This window comes from Rhinopithecus bieti, unplaced genomic scaffold, assembly GCF_001698545.2.
Source record: "Rhinopithecus bieti isolate Rb0 unplaced genomic scaffold, ASM169854v2 scaffold_12573, whole genome shotgun sequence".
NCBI lineage: Eukaryota > Metazoa > Chordata > Mammalia > Primates > Cercopithecidae > Rhinopithecus > Rhinopithecus bieti.
This window is the reverse complement of record NW_016807321.1, coordinates 808,812-830,166: the sequence shown is the minus strand read 5'-3', so window position 1 is coordinate 830,166 and position 21,355 is coordinate 808,812. Positions and strand designations below refer to the sequence as shown.

The window sequence follows — 21,355 nt, the reverse complement described above, 5'->3', positions numbered from 1 at the left end:
AAGCCCTGGCCTTGCAGCTGTGTGCAGACGGTTCTCTTAGGTCCTGACAGCTCACACTAATAGAAACCCCTTCCTCTCGCCCACCCCAGCTACCTCTCAGGGCATTGAAAGGTACAGGGCCCCTGTTATTAGCACCTGGAGCCCCCGCTCCCCAACTCTAGCTTCCACAGCAACCCACAAGGCTGGGTCATCACAGCTACTCGGCACCTGATCCGAGTCCTGGACAGGCTAGAGGTCCTGCCCAAAGACTCCAGCGCAGGAGGGGCTGCGCCTGGATTTGAGCCTGGCCTGAGCTGAGTCCTGCTCCTTCTGCGACTCCTGGCTGAGATGTGACTCTGCAGGCACTGGCAGCGTGGCCGTGGCTTCCCAAATGGGGCAGTGGCCCAGCCTCCTCCTCAACCAGAGCTGCTGCTCAGAACAGGAAGGGGATGCGTCTGTGGACGCGCAGCAGGAGAACCTGCCAGGACGGCCATGGCCCAGCTTCCAGTGGAGAAACCGGCACCCCTCCCCGGGGCAGTGGAATAACAGCCATCAATGGCTTTCAAATCTTCCTTGGCCTTGGATTCTTTGTAAGATGTTCTTCTCTGCAAGCCAGATCTTGGTGCCTTTGGCTTCCACACTTGCGGGTTCGATCTTGTGCCAGAGACAGAGGCTGCTCCCTCTCTGCCAAGCTGCCTGGGATCCTCATGCTGAATTTCTGATTCCAAGAAGCTTTTGGCTGTCTTGGAGAAATGGTGTGTACTGGCTCTGCGGCCCGTGGCTGTGATTTCAGTAGAAAGTTCAGGGGTATCAGCCATGGGGTTCCCTGGGCTGGGCTGCAGGGGCCACCTCCCTTCCGACCTCCTCCCACCAGGGAGAGCAGAGCTGTGTGGCCTCAACAGTCCAAGTCAGGACGGTCCCAGTGAGGACAATCCTCGCCGTGTCCTGCTAATGAAGGCGGCGGTGGCCATGGGACAGAGCAGCCACGGAGAGGTGCCGGGTCATGGGAATGTCGGTGGGTTTATCCTTGGCCCCCTCTGGGCACTGACTGAGGCACCTTTGAAGGTCCTTCCTGCTCCCACTGAAGCTCCCGGCTCCACTCAGAAGCACTCAGAGGCCTTCAGGGAGGAGCAGCCTGAGTTCACCCACATTTTCCATTTGAGCAGAGTTCAGCTAATAGATCAGAAGACATGCATGGAGAGGGGGCACTCAAACCCCCGGGAGGCAGCGTCCTGCACCTGCCAGCCCCGCGTCCCTCGCTCCTGCCACCTGTGTGGGCTCCTGACAGCTACTGCCACTGCTGCTGACCGTGGCTGGGTGACGGGTCTCTTCTGCCCTCCCCCGCATGGGTGTCTGGATCTGAGGCTGTCCCACGTCCCTCATGTTCTGCTACTCTGGCTAAAGTTCACCTTCTGCAGGACAAGAAGGTGCTGGTGAGACTGGGGGCAGGTAAAACCTCCCTCTTCCCACTTGGGCTGCTGGGAGCGGGAACGGGGGATGGCTAGGCCCCGCCTCAGGAGACAAACCAATTCCCTGTGAGTCACTGCAATCCGGGGATAGTTTAAACAGCACCAATGTATCCAACACAGATTTTAAATGTCAAAACATTTAAAATACCAACCTCACCGACACGGGCGGCAAAAATAGCTACCTCTGGGGGCCGGTGGGTTGTGGGGTCTGGCCCTGACCCCCTGGTTGCCCCTGTGGAAGGATCCTGCAGTTTCCAGAGGGAGGGAGCAGGGGCTGCCGCAGGGCCATGTGGGGACAGAGGCAGGGCAGCCCTGCCTTGCAGAGGGAGTGCGGCCCTCCCCCGCCTCCCCCACCTGTCCACCCTGGAGACTGAAGCTGAGTAGGATTGGGGGGTGACGGGAATGCACCCTGACTCCTGGGGCCAGGCTTCTCTTCCCAGACGCACAGCTGGAAGCAGGGGCTTTGGCTCGTGGCATCCTTACCCTCTCTCCCTCTCTAGGTAAGGAGCTGCCCCCACCTCCACGACAGGCAAAGGGAGCACGTCCGTGAGCAGCGCGGGGGCTCGGAGGAAAGGCTGCGATGCTGCCGGGATGAGGGAGGACGGAGCAGGGGCAAGGACAGGCCCCTTCCTGGACAGAAGGACCCGCTGAGATCACCTCTGCACATCCAGTCCCCATAAAACACGAGAGCTATGTGCGTAGACACACACAATAGTCTCAGAATGGCCAGGAAGGCTCTTGAAAGGCAGGTCGCTGAGACAAGGGCGCCTCAGCCTTGCCAGCCACTGGGATGTACCTGAGTGTCACTGAGAGTGACCTTAACGAGGAAAATGAGGCATTGACTGTGCCAGATCAGACAGAAGCTCCGTCTGTGATGGAGACAGCATCCAGATCATCCGGGAGAAGACTGGCCACCCAGGCATGGTGCTGGACAGCTGATGGACTGGACCACAGCCTCCTTCCCCTGGGGACCCGTGCACCCTCCATCCAGCTGGCATGTGGCCCAGACCTGGCCAATCAACACATCCCAACAGGCCTGGGTGGACCCTCATTGGACAAGTCAGCCAAAGATTTGCACCAATCACATTTGTCTGATGAGGGCCAGCCCCAGGCCTTTGCTAGACAACACTTTGCTTGGGCTCACTGAGTGGGAAATACATCTGTGGCCGTTGGTGCCATTTTCCTACCTTTCAGGGAAGACCTGCCTAAGAGTGAAGCCAGCACCGGTGGAACAGAGCACCCCAGGACATCGTTTGTGCTCCTGGATCAAGCTGTGCCTGCAGCTATTACTCTTGGACTTTCAGTGTGTCTTGAGCGAAATAAATATTCCTTTTTTTAAGGAATAAGACAATTTGACTTAGTTCCTGGAGCTTGTACCATAACTCATAGAGATCTTACACCAAAAAAATTCCAGATGGGGTGAGAAGATTGAAAAGATTAAAACCTAAAACCAAAACCTTCATGGAAGTTTTAAATTTTAATGTATATATTTTTAACCTTTTCCCACAGCTTTATTGAGGGATAATTGACAAATAAAAATTGTATCTATTGGCCGGGTACCGTGGTTCATTCCCGGAATCCCAGTATTTTGGGAGGCTGAGGCTACAGTGAGCTATGACTGCGTCACTGCACTCCAGCCTGGGTGACAGAGCGAGACGCCCATCTCAAAAAATTTGTATCTATTTACTGTATACGATGTGATGTTTTGATCTATGGATAATCGTGAAGTGATCACCACCATCAAGCTAATGAATACATCCATCACCTCACATAGTGGCCCCCTTTTATCGTGGTGAGAACACAAGATTTATTCTAGGAAATTTTGAGTGTGCAATGCAGTATTGTTAACTCTGGTCCTCATGCCATACCTCAAAGCTCCTGAACTTACTCGCCTTATACCTGAAACTTTGCAGCCCCTGATTGTCCTCTTCCCCTTCCTCATTCCCCTCCCCCAGCACTCAGTGCTCTGCTCTCTGTTTTCACGAGTTTGGCTTTTTCAGATTCCACACATAAGCGAGATCACACAGTATTTGTCTTTCTGCGCCTGGCTTATTTCACTTAGCATAATGTCCCCAGGTTTACTGAGGTTACTGCAAATGACAAGATCTGCTTGTTTTTCAAGACGGAGCAGCACTCCGCTGTGTATCTGCATCATGCTCTCCAGACAGAGCAGCACTCCGCTGTGTATCTGCACCACGCTCTCTTGATCCGGGGGTCTGTTGAGGGACACTTGGGGTGATTCCGTATCTTGGCTATAGTGAACAGTGCTGCAGTGGACATGGGCTTGCAGGGATCTTTTCAAGATCCAGATTCCACTTCCTTTGCATAAAGACCCAGAAGTGGGATTGCTGGATCCTATGGTGGTTCTATCTTTAATTTTTTTGAGGAACCCTCATACTGTTTTCCGTAACAGCTGTACCCACTTCATACATTCCCACCAACAGTGCACCAGGGTTCCCTTTTCGCCACATTGTCCCCACCACTAGTTATCTGCCTGCTTTTTGATGATCGCCACCCTAACAGGTGTACGGGGGTAGCTCACCGTGGTTTTGATTTGCAGTTTCCTGATGACTAGCGATGTTGAGCACCTTTCATAAACCCATTGGCCATAAGTAGCTCTTCTTTGGAAAAATGTCTACTCAGGTCCCTTTTCCATTTTAAAATTGCTTATTTTTCTCCTATTTTGTAGACTGCCTCTTCATTTTGTTGTTTGTTTTGCTGTGCAGAGACTTTTCAATTTAATGTAGTCTTATTTATGTTGTTTTTGTTGCCTGTGTTTTTGCTGTCATAAAAAAATCATTGCCAAGACCAATGTTAAGAAGCTTTTCTTCTATGTTTTCTCCTAGCAGTGTTATAGTTTCAGGTTTTATGTTTAGATCTTTAATCCACTTTAAGCTGATTTTTTTTTTTTTTTTTTGCATGGTGTGAGATAAGGGTACAATTTCATTTTTTGCATGGGGATATCCAGTTTTCACATCACTGAGGAGACTGCTTTTTCCTCACTGTGTATTGGTGCCCTTGTGTCTAAGTCCATTTTATGTTGCTTATAACAGAAGACCTGAAACTGGGTAATTTATAAAGAAAAGGCATGTATTTATCATGGTTATGGAGGCTGGGAAGTCCAAGGCCCAAGGGATGCAACTGATGAGAGCCTTCTTGCTGGGGGGGACTCTTGGAAAAGTTCCGCCGTGGCGCGCGGCATCACATGCAGAGGGGGCTGAGCATGCTAGCCCAGGTCTCTCTTCCTCTTCTCATAAAGCCACCAGCTCCCCTTGTGTGATCGCCCCTTAATCCATTAACTCATTTATTTATGAATGGATGAATCCATTCATGAGGGCCGAGTCCTCACAGATCCCATCACCTCTGAAAGGCTCTACCTCTCAATCCTGTCACACCGGGGATGAAGTTTTAATACGAGTTTTGGAGGAGACATTCAAACCACAGCACCTTGTCAAAGATTATTTGACTGTACAGAAGTGGGTTTATTTCTGGGCTCTCTGCTCGGTTCCTGGATCTATGTGGTGCTGGTGCCATGCTGTTTTGATTACTATAGCTTTGTAATATAAAAGGAAATTAGGAAGTGCGGTGCCTTCCATTTTGTTCCTTCTTAGCATTGCTTTGACTGTTTGAGCTCTTTTGTGGTTAAATACGAATCCTAGGATTTTTTTCTATTTTGCATAAAATGTCATTTAAATGTTGACAGGGATTACGCTGAATCTGTAGATCACTTTGGGTAGCGCGAAAATTTTAACGCTATTGATTCTTGCAAACCATGAACGTGAGATATCTTTCCATATATTTGTGTCAGTTTCTTTCACCATGTTACACTCAGTGTACAAGTCTTTTACTTCCTCGGTTAAATTACTCTTTTTGATGTTATTGTAAATGGGATTGTTTTCTTGCCTTTTTTTTTTTTTTTTTGGTTTGTTTTGAGATAGAGTCTCACTCTTGTTGCCCAGGCTGGAGTGCAATGGCACAATTTTGGCTCACTGCAACCTCCGCCTCTCAGGTCCAAGCAATTCTGCTGCCTCAGCCTCCCAAGTAGCTGGGATTATAGGCACGTACCACCACGCCCAGCTAGTTCGGTATTTTTAATAGAGACTGGGTTTTGCCATGTTGGCCAGGCTGGTTTTGAACCCCTGACCTCAGGTGATCCACCCGCCTCGGCCTCCCAAACTGCTGGGATTACAGGTGTGAGTCACTGTGCCCAGCCCTCTTGATTTCTTTTTGGGATAATTCATTGTTAGTGTAGACACAACTCATTTTCATATGTCAATTTTTTATCCTGCAACTTTATTCAATGTGTTTATTAGTTCTATCAGCTTTTTTAAAAATTTTTTTTGGTGGCATCTTTAGGGTTTTCTATACATAAGTTCATGTCATCTGCAGAGAAAATTTTACTTCTTCCTTTCTGATGTGAATGCCTTTTACTGCTTTGTCTTGCTTAATGACTCTGGCTAGGCCTTCCAGGACCATGTTGAGTAGAGCATCCTTGCTTCGCCTGACCTTAGAGAAAAAGCTTTCTACTTCTTACCACTGAGTGTTGAGTTAGCTGTGGGTCTGTCATACGTGGCCTTTACACTCAGTGTGGCGTTAGCTGTGGGTCTGTCATACGTGGCCTTTATTGTGTAGCATGCCTTCAATACCCAGTTTGTTGAGTGTTTTTATCATGAAAGGATGCTGACTTTTGTCAAATGCTTTTTCTGTATCAAATGAGATGATCAAATGGCTCTTGTCCTTCATTCTGTTCATACGGTGAATCACGTTTACTGATTCGTGTGTCTGAACCATGTTTGCATCCCAGGGATAAATCCCACCTGCTCATGAAGGATGATCCTTTCAACGTGGTGTCAAATGCAGTTTGCTAGTATTTTGTTGAGGATTTTTGCCTCTTGGTTCCTTTCTCAAAGCGCCATTCTCTGGCTTTGGTGTCAGGATAATGCTGACCTCGTAAGATGAGTTAGAAAGTGTTCCTTCCTCTTCACATTTTCGGAGTTGTATAAGGACTAGTGTTAATTCTTCTTTAAATGTTTGTAGCATCCATCAGTGAAGCAACTTGGCCCTGCCCTGGGGTTTTCTTTTTTGGGAGGTTTTTGATAACTGATTCAGTCTCCTTATTTGTTATTGGTCCTTTCAGATTTTCCATTTCTTCATGTTTGACTCTAGGAAGCTTGTGAGTTTCTTTACATTCTAGGAATGTATCCATTTCTTCCAGGTTGTCCAGCTGGTTTGTATAAAATTGTTCACAGTTTATTATGACCCTTTTGATTTCTGTGGCATCTCGTAAAGTCTCTTCTTCCACTTCTGATTTTAGCTACGCCTTCTCCCTTTTCTCTTGGTTAGTCTAGCTTCCCTCCACCTTTCTCCCTTTCTACTTCCGTCCCCTCCCACAAATATCACTGCCTTGGAGAAGGCATAGGAGCCCCTGCTGTCAGGGGTCTTGGATCCTGGGGAGGAGAGACCACTGACAGAACCACCTGCAGTAACTTCAGGGTCAATAAGAGCTACAGACACAGCGATGCTTGTGGCAGCCTGGCTGCGGTAGTGCTGGGGGTTCTGGGAAGGCCTCTGCTCAGAGGTGACTTCTCATCTCTGACCTGATGGCACCCACGAGCCTGCAGGGACCCTGAGCACTCCTGGCAGATGGTCCAGCAAACTCAAGGACCTGAGAACTCAGGGGGTGAGAACTGAACAGGAGGCAGACGGCCAGGCTGGGGTAGTGTGGGGGCCTGGTGCTAACCCGCCGGGCGGCAGCCTGGACCTTCCTCCTGGCTGACCCCTTCTCTGACCCTGCTAGGTCTGGTCCCCGTCCCTGCCCAGGCTGAGCATCTACCTCTAGGCGTCTCAGCCCTGGCCACATAGGGTGGCCTTGAGGGACTTTGTCTAGTGGACTCAAGCAGCTTGAAGGCCATGCAGGGCCGGCCAGAGGATGGCTCAGTGCCACTGATGCCACAGCACCCTGGAGCCTTTTCTATTTGTCTCTAAAGAGAGCAGGGAGTCACCTGGCCCAGCCCCATGAATATTCTGGGGGACGCGTGGCGGCTGTGACTCCTAGACCACCTGGCTTTGCAATTCCAAGCAGCAGGGGAGGGTCGTTGCCAACATCAGGGAAGCCCTGGGGATGGCGAGGCTGTCCGGTCCCAGCGGGGTCCATGCCACAGGTGGATTTGGAGGTGAGACAGAACATGCGTCTCTGTCTCTCTTTGTATCTTTCTCCTGTGATGTCTCTGTTTTTCTGTGTCTCTGTCTCTCTCTCCTTGTATGTTTTCCTTCCTGTGTCTATACCTCTGGGGTGTCTCTCTCTACCTCTCTGTGTGTTTTCCTCTGTGTCTCTGTCTCTGTGTCTCTGTTGTTTCTCTGTGTCTCTGTTCTCCTGTGTCTGTCTCTCTATCTCTCTGTTTTCCTGTGTCTCTGTGTCTCCCTGTGTCTCTCTCTCTCTGTATCTCGTTTCCTGCTGGGCTGGTCTGTTTCTCTGCTCTTCTGTCGCTGTCTGTCTGGGTCACCCTCTGGAGTGCTGGTGCTGCCTTAGCATCAACACCCTCGCACGGCTGCAGGGAACTGCTGGCGCCGCCCCACCTCGGAGCCGGCTGGTAGCTTAGGCTCTGGGGCTCTGGGCCGTGGGCCTCAATGGCTGGGTCTGAGGTTTTGGGGGTGATTGTTTCGGAGCAGAAGGTCGTGGTGGGAAACAGGGGTGTCTGCTGTGACAGCCGTGGTGGTCTGGAGGTGGGGCTGCCTCCATGGGAATCTCATTCGTGCTTTGGGCAGTCTTCTCTGCTGTGTGCACCCCTCAGCAGCCATCCCCTGCCTCCTGGCCCTGTCTGGGTCTAGGGGATGGCATTTGAGTGCCTGGTAGGGCCTCAAGTCTCTGGGAGGCAGCCGAGTGCCTGGGGTTTGGTGCCAGGAGGGGTGGCCAGCTGTGAGCTCAGCAGGTCCTCCTAGGCTCCATTTCTTTTTTCTTTTCTTTCTTTCTTTTTTTTTTTTTTTTTTGTGAGACCGAGCTTTGCTCTTGTTACCCAGGCTGGAGAGCAGTGGTGCAATCTCGGCTCATCGCAACCTCCACCTCCCAGGTTCAAGCAATTCTCCTGCCTCAGCCTTCCTAAGTAGCTGGGATTACAGGCACGTGCCACCACGCCCAGCTAATTTTTTATTTTTTATTTATTTTTAGTTTTTTTTTGAGACAGAGTCTTGCTCTGTCACCCAGGCTGGAGTACGGTGGTGCGATCTCAGCTCACTGCAAGCTCCACCTCCCGGGTTCACGCCATTCTCCTGCCTCAGCCTCCCCAGCAGGTGAAACTACAGGCGCCTAGCTGCCACACCTGGCTAATTTTTTTTGTATTTTTAGTAGAGACGGGTTTCACCGCATTAGCCAGGATGGTCTCAATCTCCTGACCTCATGATCTGCCCTCCTCAGCCTCCCAAAGTTCTGGGATTACAGGAGTGAGCCACCACGACCAGCCCCTCAGCATCATTTCTAGAAGAGTGACCCCAGAGGTGCTGCCTCAGTTCCCGGAGCACTGACTGTGCTCCCTTGGGTGTAGAAAAGGGAGCAAATTGGGGGGCACAGGGCTGCGACTCGGGAGGCTGGGATGGGACACGCTGGGGTGACGGCTGGTGGGGCCAGGCCTATGGGAGGGACAGCCTGGCCTCTGCCCCTTGCATTTGTAATTTTGTTGAGGAGGAGGGAGGTTGAGTGAAAGATTAGACAATGAAACAGCAGGTGTGTTAGGGGGATCTGGGTGGGGTTGCAGCCTCTGGGTGGTTGGTCCGAGCTTGGCCGTGGAGACCAGGTGGGGAGTGGGAGGGGTACACACGGTATGCCTGCCCACGGGTGAGTGCACAGCCAGCCAGCAGGAGGGTGCCCCCAACACAGGCTCCAGACAGCCGGCCTCAGCCCCTCAACCTCAGGCAGGGCGTTCTCACCTCACTCTTCGAGAGCAATTGCTTGTTTTGTATTCTGCCTTTCTCTCTAATTAATCCCATTGTGTTTAGATCAAGAGACAGCCCCAGACTGGCCCACTGCTTCCCGGCTCCATGGCCAGCCTGTGCTGAGTGGGAAGGTGCAAAACACTTTTGCTTTGCAGAACCCAGAGGCTTTGTAAGATGGCTGCAGAAGCTGTGCGGCGGGTGGGAGGGGAGGCTCCTGTCCACACCCTCCCAAGGTGGTGACCGCTGGGGTGGCCTTGCTGGGCTGGCAGGGGATCGCCCCTCCCTGAGCGGATGACCAGCCCCAGCAGGGCCCAGGCTCAGGGACGGTCTCTTCTAACCTCCCAGACAGACTCCAGGTGGAGAGGCCCCCGCTGGACCCAGCAAACACTGACTTGGGAGCAACCCTCAGGGTTCTCATGACCCCGACCTGCCTTCCCCACCGCAGCTGAGGCCAGGAACGACGGCAGAGTTAATTCAGAAACGCTGTGTGCCAGGGCTGTCAGCACAGGCTTATTCAAAACACCAACGACTGGGGAACAACTCAAAGGCCCACCCTTTGGGGCTGGTCACCATGTCATGACGCACTCACACCACGGGGCCCTCGGCTGACTGGACTGGGGGCAGGGGGCAATGAGGCAATGGGTGGGCCTGAGATGGCTGGGATACGCGTCCAGCAGGGGCGGCTCTGTGCTCCCCTCCCAGCCTGACTCTCTGGATTGGAGCCCACTGAGCTGATTTGGGGAGAGGGCAGGGTAGTTGGGAGGGTCTCAGATGTGTTCCCCCAAAGCTAGATTCCCACAGTGAACTACCAACACAAAGCTGAAACTCAGAGAACGTTCCATTTGCCTCTGCTGTGGATGTGTCCTGTGACAGGTGCCCTGGGATGAACAGGAACCCCGCAGCCACACCAAAGCCACTGTGACCACCTCACAGCCCTGAAACTGGGGAAACACTGGGGGAGAGGGATGGGAACCCTGGTGGGTCCCTGCTCCCCATGCCAGAGGTGGGGTGCCAGGGCCAAGAGAGCAAAGGGATCTTTAAGGTGACACAGCCCAGTGCTTTCCAGGAGTGAGGTCATCCAGGAGGCTCTGACCAGTGGCTGTCCTCAGAGGAGACTGTTTTGTTTTTCTAAGACCACCAGAGCGGGTACAAAAGAACCAGCGACTAGGCAAGGGTAGGAGCAAAACTGCAAGTTTATTTTGGTCACCTAGCTTCAAGGGAAGAAGGTGGGTAGGGAGAGGTCTGTTGGCCCCCCGACAAAAGGGGCCCCCAGAGTCACCCGTACAGCTCTCGGACGGAGTTCCCGCAGTCCTAACATCCCGACAGGAGTGGAGGACTGAGGAAGGCCGCGCGTGGCGTGCCTCCGGAGCGGCTTTTCTAGGAGTGGGAGGGCAATAGGCGGGGCACGGGCGTGTCAGGGGGCGTTCCACAGGTGCGACCAGGTAAATCTTGGTCTCTTCAGATTGACATCACCTGGCACATGCCTAGTTGGTCTGCACCTTCCCGGGTCGCCGGCTGGATTTTCGCGCGCGCGGGAAAAGTTGGGGGGGATGAAGAACCCGGAAGTGCACCATCTTGCCTCCGTTCATCCAAACAGAGACACCATGGGGGGACCCAGGGAAAAGCAGTGGCCACCCTGGGCCACCCACAGGACACCTGAGACCTAGGACTCTGTGGAAGCAGGTGTCTGGGGAGCAGAGGACGGAAGGCATAAAGAACTGGCGGTGTGACCTTGTTCTAGAAGGTTCTGGTAGTGGCCAGCTTGGGATACTGTGCTGTCCCTCAGTCCCCAGTCTCTGCCCTCGGTCATCCCTCCCAGGCATCTAAGCAGTACCAGGCCCGGCTCGCGATGCTGCTGGGATCTGGAATGCAAAGCTGTGGGACTTGCTGCCCAGTGGGGACATGCCTGACCCACGGTGGACGGGAGCCTGGAAAGCCGTGCATTGCCGTGTGGTCAGCAGTGACCGCAGACCTGGCCTGAGGAGGAGCCCACACACCACCTCCTGGAATGCCAGGGTTTCTGAGTCCCCGAGGGCAGGACTGGGGAGAGGACAGGCATATGACCTGGAGGGGCCATGTGAGCCACCATGGTGTCTGTGGGACCACCGTGGGGAGAGGATGAAATGGACAGCACAGCTTTTGGCTAGTACTTGGCCCATCACGACCCCGTCCACACCTTCATCAGAGAGCTCTGATGTGCAGGTTTTGGCTCAGTATTAAAAAATAATGGTTTGGGCCGGGCGCGGTGGCTCACGCCTGTAATCCCTGCACTTTGGGAGGCCGAGGTGGGTGGATCATGAGGTCAGGAGATCGAGATCATCCTGACTAACACATTGAAACCCCGTCTCTACTAAAAATACAAAAAATTAGCCAGGCGTGGTGGCGGGCACCTGTAATCCCAGCTACTCGGGAGGCTGAGGCAGGAGAATGGCGTGAACCCAGGAGGTGGAGCTTGCAGTGAGCGGAGATGGCGCCACTGCACTCCAGCCTGGGCGACAGAGCGAGACTCCGTCTCAAAAAAAAAAACAAATGGTTTGAATTCCTCTAACCTTCACTTTCTAGCTGACATTGACTGTCCTGGGGTCTACACAACTCTGCGTGCACCACCTCAGGCACACAGGTCTTATCTGTGAGGCAGAGGCTCCTGTCAGCCTCATTTTGTAGATAAACCGAGGCACAGGTGTGAACCCAGGGGCCTGATCCCACAGCATGAGCTCTCACTTCCTACATCAGGGACCATCCTACAAGCAGGGTCCTCCTCCCCACTGGTGAAGCTTTGGTGGCACGTGCCTCACCTGAGCAGATGCCTTCTGTGGGCCATTGCCAGGTTTTGAGAGCATCTAGTCCAAGGCTGTGGCTCCTTGCTGATCTCTCAGGGACAGAGCCTGCCCCACAGCCTCTGTCCATGGCTCCTCCACTCTGGTCCCTGTACTTTTCTTCTGGTCTGGAATTTCTGGGAGAGGCTCAAGAGAATGCCAGAGTGCCAGGGAGCCTCAGGGGTTCGGTACCACGGACAGTGCCCAGGCATGCTTGAAGGGGCGCACAGACCTGGGGTGGGGAGGAACATGGTGTGGGACAGGGGGCCAGTGTGGGGACCCCCAAGCCAGCGGGGGGCAAGGACCCCATCAGGAGAACTCTGGCCACCTGCAGACCCCCTCCTCTGAGCGGGGCAGGTGAGTCACCCGTCACCTCTGCAAGAGGTGTGCCCTCCTCTCCTCTTCCAGGCAGCAGGGATCCCTGGGTGTGGGAGTCGGAATCTTTTCCCTCCTGATTGCTGGAGCCATAGAGGCCACTGTCTGAGTGGGGACTTGGCAGAACAGAAGCCCCTGGAAGCCACATCCTGTCTGTGCCCGGCTGACAGCCTGGCTGCCAGGAGACCACTGACTTAGCCCAGAGGGCCTCAGTTGGATCAGGGAAAGAGCCTTCCTGACATCCTCACCTCCTCCACCTGTGCTGGGCAGGTGCCCTTAGCCCTGGGAACAGCCCTCCCCTCGCTGAGCCTGGCCGGGGCCCAGGACCCTCAGCAACATCTGGGGAAGGTATGCCCCATTAGTCACTCTGAGGGCAGTGCTGGGCTGGTGAGTTGCTTTTCAGCTGCTCCAGCATTTCTCAAGAGTAAATCCCAGGCAGTGACAGGTGACAGCCAGCGGCTGAGGCTGCAGGTCTCTGCCATGTTTTCAAATACCTGCCAGCTTCAAGCCCATGAGAATGCTCACACCCACGAGGCACCTGCCGAGAAGAAACGACGGGGCTTTAAAAACTCTTGACAAGCACAGGAGGCTGCGCAGAGCAGTGAGTCGGGGTGGAATTCTGGCCCCAGTCACGGCCCCCACCTTTCTGGGCATCTGAGCAGAAGGATCCCAGGTGGGGCCTCACACTCCTGTTTCTCAGATGAGGAAACCCGTGGCCAGGTGGGGGCTCCCCTGGGCCTGAGTCCACAGCTCTCATCTCTACCCTCAGACTGTCGGCACAACCCTTTTCCTTCTGCCCTGCACGACTTGTACGATCTGCCTGCCGCTCACCCTATGACTAAGAATGAGCCCATTTGATCAGGTTTGCTAAGGCTTTTGTTTACACTTTTCTAGAATGCAGGGCACTAACCTGACAGATTAGAAGTGGGGCCAACACACTTAGCACAGAGCGTTTTGGAGCCTAGTCCCTCGACAAAAGCCAAGCCATCTGGAAAAGTTCTCTGCTCCATGCAGGAAAAGCCCAGAGATCTGCAAATGCAAGCCGTGGGTTTCCGGGGAGTTTGTGCAAAGCCCCAGCTATGACCAAGACGGAGGCCCTGCAGCTGGGGACGAGGTGGTGCTGCTGGGGGCCAGCAGTCCCAGCAGGACTGAACTTTCCATTTACAGAGGACACATTTGGAAAAGAGCGAGTGTTCCCAGCTGCCTGCAGGACAGCCATGCCCGGGCTGTATGTGCAGGACATGCCCTGCACCCCACTGGCCTGTTCAGTTCTGGCCGTCACTGGCCGCTGCACCTCCAGCCCCATGGTTCTGTGTGCCTTTCTGCCATGCAGCCATATGGGCATCAGGCACATCCTGCCCCTCCCAGCGCCCAGTGGCCACACACTGGCAAAGCTGGCCACCGTGTCCCATGGACATCTGGCTGTACACAGCATCTCAGCAGTGTCAATGGAATTAGTTCTGCCCTGCCGTGGTGAATCTGATTACAGAGGACACAGAGCCAAGGGTCCTCACCCACCGGAGGAGGCTGCAGGGGTGAGAGAGAGGGCCGGGGCTGCCCCTCACACCCCCAAGTACCTGCACGGGAGGGACTGACTCAGTGATATCTGGCTCTCCTTGCTTTCCCAGCTGCCCAGCCCCTGGGCTCAGAGGGGCCCCAGGCTCTGGCTTAACCCTGGATCTCTGCCCTTTGTGCTTCAGCCAGGCCCCTCCTGTGTGATTCCAGGGGCGCCAGCCTCCACCCTCGTGACTGAGAAGAAGGACCAGTGCTCTGGAAAGGTAGTGGGACCCAGGGCCACCCCATCAAATGCCGAGTCTGGGAATTCGAGAGCATGGGACACAGGAGACTCCGTGAACCAAGAGAGCCCAGGGGCTGGGGCCAAGCACAGCCAGAGGGGGCCTGCTGCCCAGAAATGTCCTGGAGAGCCCCTCAGCCTCTCCCGGTTCAGTCTCAAGAGCCCGACCGGGCCCCAACGTCGCCACACGACATGAGCTTCCACAGGCGTCTCCCTCACCGCCAAGCGGGGCTTTCCTTTCCAACAGTGAGCAGGCTTTTCTGTTCTATGAATGGCTCAGTGCGTGAAAACACGCGTGTGTAAAAGATGGATCACTAGGGAGGCGGCAGGTCCCGGATTTTCCGTTTCTAGATCCTAGAGTCAAGAACAAGGCAGCCAGGATTGTGGCTGAACGACCCTGAGCTTATTTCCCTTCTCGTTCTGGCCCTGTCTCCTCCTCATGATGGAAAGGGATGGGCTGGTCCATTTTGGAGATCTCTGGCCTGAGACCTACACCCTCCGCCATCTCTGCTGCCAAGAGCAGCAAGGCTGGAGCCACCTGAAGGACCAGTGCGAGCCTGGGCGTGTTTCCAGCCTCCAGCCCGGGTTCCTGCCGTGCTAACCCCGTGGGAAGAAGAGAGGCTGTGCACAGGGCTCCCTGACCACCCAGATGTGGCTGAAGGCCCCGACCCAGGCCCGGCTGAGGCCTGTGGCCACCCTGCAAGGTATGAGCCAGTGAAAGCCAGAGAAGGCTGATTGGCTCCAGCAGAAGTCTGTCTCTAGAGAGCCAGATGCATGGCTCATAGGCTCGCTGGGAGATTTTCCTGATGCTTTGCTCGTGGTCATCAGCCTGTCCTTCCACCCTGCAGGAACACGGTGGCAGCTGAGGCCATTTTAGGAAATGAGGCCTCCCCGTGGCTCAGGCTATTACTGCTGGCAGCTGGGAGGCCAACCCCGCAGCTTCAGGCTTCTCCCCAAGCTGGGCTGCAGACTTGAGCAGGGAGTAGTTTGCCTGACTCTTCTTGGAATGTTCCAGAACTCAGTGGCTGCGCCTGCCTTGTCTGTCCTTTCCCTGGGTTCAGCCAGGCCGGCCATCTGCACCCTCCAGCACCCTCTGTGTGCACTGTGTGCCCAGACCTGCCTCATGGAGCCTTCACAAGTCCTGACGGTGCACCTGAGGCATCTGAGGCGCCTCGCACAGAGGCAGAGGAGGGGTGGGGCGTGCAGACCTGGGCAGATGGGCACTGCAGGGAAAGGGATGCGGCTGTGACAGAGGACCAGGGGGCATGCAGCGTGGTCTTGGGGAGACAAGGGGCCATTTTCCAGAGGAGGGAGCTTTACGCAGAGGCTCCAGGGCTGAAGGGCATCTGTGGGTCGGGAGGAAGGAGGTAAGAGTGTGTGAGGCGGTGCAGGGGTGTGGGGGGCGGGGAGGACCGGGGACAGGGTCAAATCATCAGTCCTGGCCTTGGAGCTGCTCAGAAGTGGGAAGGAGCAGCAGGAGGTAAAGGAGGAGGCCGCTGCAGCAATAATTGTATTTTGGCTTTGCTCTCAGGGCTGGGGCCAGGGAGGAACTCAGGTGTGGCCTGCATCTGGGGCGGGACCTGGAGATGGGCAGATGTGGGGGCGAGGGCAGGTGGGAAGGAAGGAGGATCGCAGCACCCAGGCAGGGATGGCGTCTCTCTCCAGGCTCTCCTCAGCCCCTGAGCGGGGCAAGGCCACCGAGGGCTGGTTGAAGTGCAGGTGTGGATGCTGCGTCCCATGCTTGGCCCCTCCCTGCAAGTGGGACAAGTGGCCCCACAGGGGTCACGTGCCTGCCATTGTGCCCGATGAGCAGGGGCGCAGCTGTGAGGCCAGAGGCTCTCCGACAGCACAGAGGGAGCCACTTCACCTCTGGACACACATCCCAGGGCGGGGCAAGTGGATGCTTTCTGTGAAGGTCCAGAGAGTCCGTCGCTGTGGCTTCGTGGGCCAGAGGATCTCAACTTTTGAGCAGAACCACTCACGGTGGCCGACGCGGCCACAGCAGTACGTAGAGGGGCAGGTGGGGCTGACGAACTTTCTAGCTCCAGGTGCAGGGGGTTGGCCCCGTCCTCGTGAACACAGGGCTGACCATCGCACCATCCATCCGGAAAAGACTGGGCCCAGGCCGAGTGTCTGAGTCGATTTTCACACTGCTCTAAAGAACTGCCAAGACTGGGCAGCTTATAAAGGAAAGAGGCTGAACTGACTCACAGTTCTGCAGGGCTAGGGAGGCCTCAGGAGACCTACAATCACGGTGGAGGGAGAAGCAGGCACTTTCTTCACAGGGCAGCAGGACGGAGGGAGTTGAGAGCAGGGCAAACGCCAGACGCTTCTAAAACCATCAGATCTCATGCGATTCACTCACCATCACAAGAACAGCCTGGGGTGAAGCGCCCCCATGATCCAGTCAGCTGCACCTGGTCCTGCCCTTGACACGGGGGATTATGGGTATTACAATTCAAGATGAGATGTGGGTGGGGACGCTGCTGAACACGACGCCGCTGAACACATCACTAAGTAACTCCTAGGCAAGGTGTGTGCATGTGGCCTGGGTCCTGGTCACAGATGGAAAACAAAGCAGTAAAACAGAGGAGGGTCTTGGCTTGCGGGTCCTATGCTGAGGGTCCAGGTTGTTCCTTGGGAGACACAGGCCAGGGCCTCAGAGTCCTCTCTGGGAAAAGGGCTCTCCTGGAGGGTCGGGCCCGCCCTGCATAGCTGGAGGCCCTCGCTTTGCCCCACCCGCAGGTGAAAGTCACTTCCCTCCTCTCCCAAACCCCCTCTCCTGGTTCCCCAGTTGGAGTGATCCACAGAGGAGATTCTGCATCTAAACTGGGACTCAGGGAAGCTTCTGGAACTGTGAGAGGGGTTTGGTTCCTGCCTTTTTGAAAACCAAGTGGCACCTGTCTTTCAGGGGATTGCGCCTGAGGGTACAGGGAGTGGGGCTCTGCCTCTGGGCTCCCAGGGTCTCCCCAGCTGCCAAGGGCAGTAGCCCCAGACCCAGACTGGGAAAGGAGGCTGGCTACCCCTCCCACCCTGGTACATGGGGCAAGTGCAGAGGACCCGCAGCCACGATACCCCTGCCCAGGCTCCAGGCAGATCTCAGGCCTCCTAATCCAGGCCCTGCCCTGAAGGGACAGGTTTCAGAACAAACTGTCCACTGGGCTAATACCCCGGTTTTCGTAATCACCACACACTCGTTTCTATCGAGGGATGAAAATTGACAAATTTAATCGGGAATGACTGGGCTCTGAAATGTGTTCTTTGTAATGAAGGGAACAGTTGAATACAGAATGTGGATTTGGGATTCAGGCCAGACCCCCTCAGAGAAAGTGCTGAACCCGTGAGGAATTGAAGGGTGAGGGGGCCGGTTCTCGGCAACTCCTGTCCCATTTCCTTTTGGGATGGGGGCTGCTCCTGCCCCCTGCACGGCCCCACAGGTCCCAGTGGGGAAGACCCCGTCCTGGTCCTCGGGCATCGTGTGTGCCCTTTCCTCCTTCCCTGCGCTCCAGCCTCAGGAGGTGAGCTCACCTCACCGTGTCGGGGGGGCTCCCGTGTTACCCACCCCCCAAGCCAGGGAGCGGCCTCCAGGGGAGCGTGGGGGAGGCTGAGGCCACCTTGCAGTGAGGCTGTTCCTGGGGCTGGAATGCCTCTTGCTGAACCATCCCCACCCACAGAAGGAATTCATCTCACTCCTAATAATGTGTTTGTCACAAAGACATAATCAGCTTATCTGTGAGACTCCGGCGTGTGCTGTGGTGCTGGCTCTTTGTTGTAGAGAGTGGCAGTCTCACTGCAAGGCTGTCAGGCTTTGAGGAAAGTGAAGGAGGCACCCACTGTCTCCCCACGGGGCCCCTGCTTCCCTGGCAGTCCCACCTCTTCCACCTGCCTCCATCGCAGCAGTTCCAATAACTATGAATGGGGCTACCCTGGAGCCCCAGGTAGCATCCCTTGCTGTGGGGACAGGCTGACCGTCCTGCACAGTTTCCTCCCGGGGCTGAGAACTGCCCCTCTGCCAAGGACCCCACAGGCCTGGTAGCTCCCCAAGGGCACCCGCTGCCTCCCACCCCCTGCCCACGGTTTTGGCACTGAGCTGGTGGCCGGGCGGAGGGGGAAGAGGGAGCTGGGCATCTTTCTTTAGCGTGCACATCACTGCCTACGATGGCATCCCGCTGGTTGCTGTCCATCACGCAGGGCAGCCTCCATATGGGGCCTCAGCTGGCGCCTGGCACCCCGCACGCGGCACCTCACCCCGAGGGGAGGCTGCACAGGCTCTGGACATGCCCCGAGCCACCTGAGGGCTTCTTCTCGTTGGCGGGGAGGGACTCGGGCAGCACAGTCCCGTGGAAATAGGACGCAGGCCACGTGAGGCTTAAACGTACCAGTAGCTGTGTTACAAAAGTGGAAAGAAAACAGTTATGATAATTTTAATACGATGTCTTATTTAACTTAATGTATTCAAAGTATCATTTCAATGTGCAACGGTATTAGTGAGCTATTGTACACCCGCCTTTCTGCATTAACTCTCTAAAACCCGGTGCGGATTTCAGGCCGAAGCTCATCTTCACTCAGACCAGCCATGTCTCAATGCCCGGTGGCCACGTGTGGCCCAGGGCTGCCACATTAGACAGGGCTGCCTGCAGCTTTTGTTGGAAGCCACCTGGGCCAGGCATACCAGCATCTGCCCCTCTCTCCCCAGGCGTGGTCTTGGCCCTAGCTCTGCTCAGCAGAGAACCCAGGGCCTCCAGGTCAGCCCTGGACAGAGGGCATGGGCATTGCACAAGGTCAAGGATGAGTTACTCATTTTCAACCATCTAAAAAGACAGCCCCAAAATGAAGTCTGGGTAAGATGAGTGGGGCCACGTCCTTCCAGGCGCAGAGCTCGGCCTCCTTTGCATTGGCCCCGCTGCACCAAAGCCCGAGAGCTGAGCCAAGATATTTTTTTGGTGAGGAGGGGGTCACAATCCAGAGAAGTCTCCAGAAAAGCTCTCATCCCAGGCCTCGCTGCCTCTGCCCGCCCCTCACACCGCCTCTCTTGCCCGTCCCCCACGCCGCCTCTCTTGCCCGTCCCCACACCGCCTCTCTTGCCCGTCCCCCACGCCGCCTCTCTTGCCCGTCCCCCACCAGGGCTGAAGAGTAAACTCAGTAGTAACCACGTGGCTGAGCCAGAGAAGGAGGCTGCAGAGGGGACAAGGCGGTCGCTTCCAGGATGAGAAGCACAGAATTGAGGTCGGGCAAACCTGCCGCCGTCCCCAGCTGTGTGCATCTGAGCAAGTGGCTTCCCCCCAGCCTCAGGCTCCTCATCTGTGAAATGAAGCCCCCTCCAAGCTGGGCTGGCTCAGCACCCAAAACCGTCATTAAAGATGTGACCTTGTCTGGGGGCTGTTCGAATCCTCTATTGAGATAAAGTAGCAATCATATATTCATCAGTCACTACTCCCTGCTGGAGGCCTCTTCCCCAGCACAGAGCCTTCCCTCCCTCAGCCGAGACCCCAGGCAAGGGTAGGGAGGAGAGGATGCCGTCTCCCTCCCACTCCTCCCCTCTCTCTCCTCTGTTCCTCCCTTTCTCTCTGTGACTCTCTCCTCCTCTCTCCCTTTGTGTTTCTCCCCCTGTCTCTCTCTCTCTGCCTTTCCCTCTCTCCCTTTCCTTTTCTCTCTCCCTCTCTCTTCTCTATCTCCCTGTTTCTCCCTGTGTGTCTCTCTGTCTCTCCTCCCCATCCCCAGAAGCCGGCCCACATGGCTCACCCCACATTGCTAGGTGAGACAGGCTGGAGCCCTAAGCCAGGAGTCAGCCACAGCCGAGCTTTCTAGAACTTTCTAGAACCTTCCCTTTCCGAAGTGGAAATCTGGACTGGAAGGCACAAGTCCCACTGGGGAGCTGCCAGTGGCTCCCTGCCTAAGGGAAACACAACTGTCCCGAGAGATGCTCATTTGCCCCCAGAAAGGAGCGCAGCAAGCTTCAACCAAGTGCTTCAGGAGGGAACCAAGAGCTTCATTTTCCCCTAGTTGGCGCTAATTTTCAGCTCCCCCAGAGCTGTGCTTGGGAGGTGCAGAGGCGCCTCCAAGGTGGCCCTGCGGGGACCGGGATGCACATTTCTCTGTTAGGCTGGTAATCAGCTTGCATTTTCTCCGACAGATCTTCTCCTGAAAGAACGAATGTCTACACGCTGCCGATGACATTTACTTCACTCGGAATTTGCAAGTCCAATGCCGACATGAATATGCACGGTACTGCTGCTTGGATACATGGCCTCGGGGCCACCCCTGCGGGTGACGTGACAAGTCCACAGACTCCCCTGGTGGCTTCTCACCGAGAAACATTCCAGCACCTGGAGGCTGCCAGCCAGGAACCTCCTTTAGGCCATGTCAGCACTGTTGGTTCTCAGCCTGAGCCGCCTCCTGTGCCCACTGTGACCCTCCAGGCCCAGGAGCAAGAGCCCAAGGAAGAGAAGCGGAGAGATCATATTGGGAACCAGCATGCCCGGAGCCATGCAGGGACACTGACTTCGAATTCTACCATGCATTTAAGGAACAGATGACAGATATTCTCTACAGTCTCTTCCAGGAAATCGAAGCAGAGGGAACACTTTATAGCTCACTCTACAAGGCCGGCATCACCCCACTAACAAAACCAAGGATGTTACAAGAAAGGAAAACGCAGACCAAGATGTCTCATGAACACAGATGCAAAACCCTCAACAAAATAGCAGCAAATCCAACACGACATACTAAGAATTATACACCACAGGATTTCCCATCCAGCACCACATACTAAGAATTATACAAATAGCAGCAAATCTCATCCAGCACTATATGCTAAGAATTACACACCACAGGATTTATTCCAGGTATGCGAGGCTGCTGCAGGGTTCGGAAACAGATGATTGAAATCCATCACGGCAACTGGAACCCTTTCCCAAAACCTAACACTCATCTGTGAGAAAAACCTTTCACAAGCCAGGAATACAAGGGAACTCCCTCAACTTGGTAAAGAACAT

The 21,355-nt window shown here is 55.0% G+C and overlaps 1 protein-coding gene across 1 annotated transcript in view; it reads right to left on the bottom strand.

Moving 5' to 3' along the window:
• Positions 1 to 21,355, bottom strand: part of NTSR1 (neurotensin receptor 1) — a 53,545-nt gene that overhangs the window by 7,186 nt on the left and 25,004 nt on the right. The window lies entirely within an intron of this gene.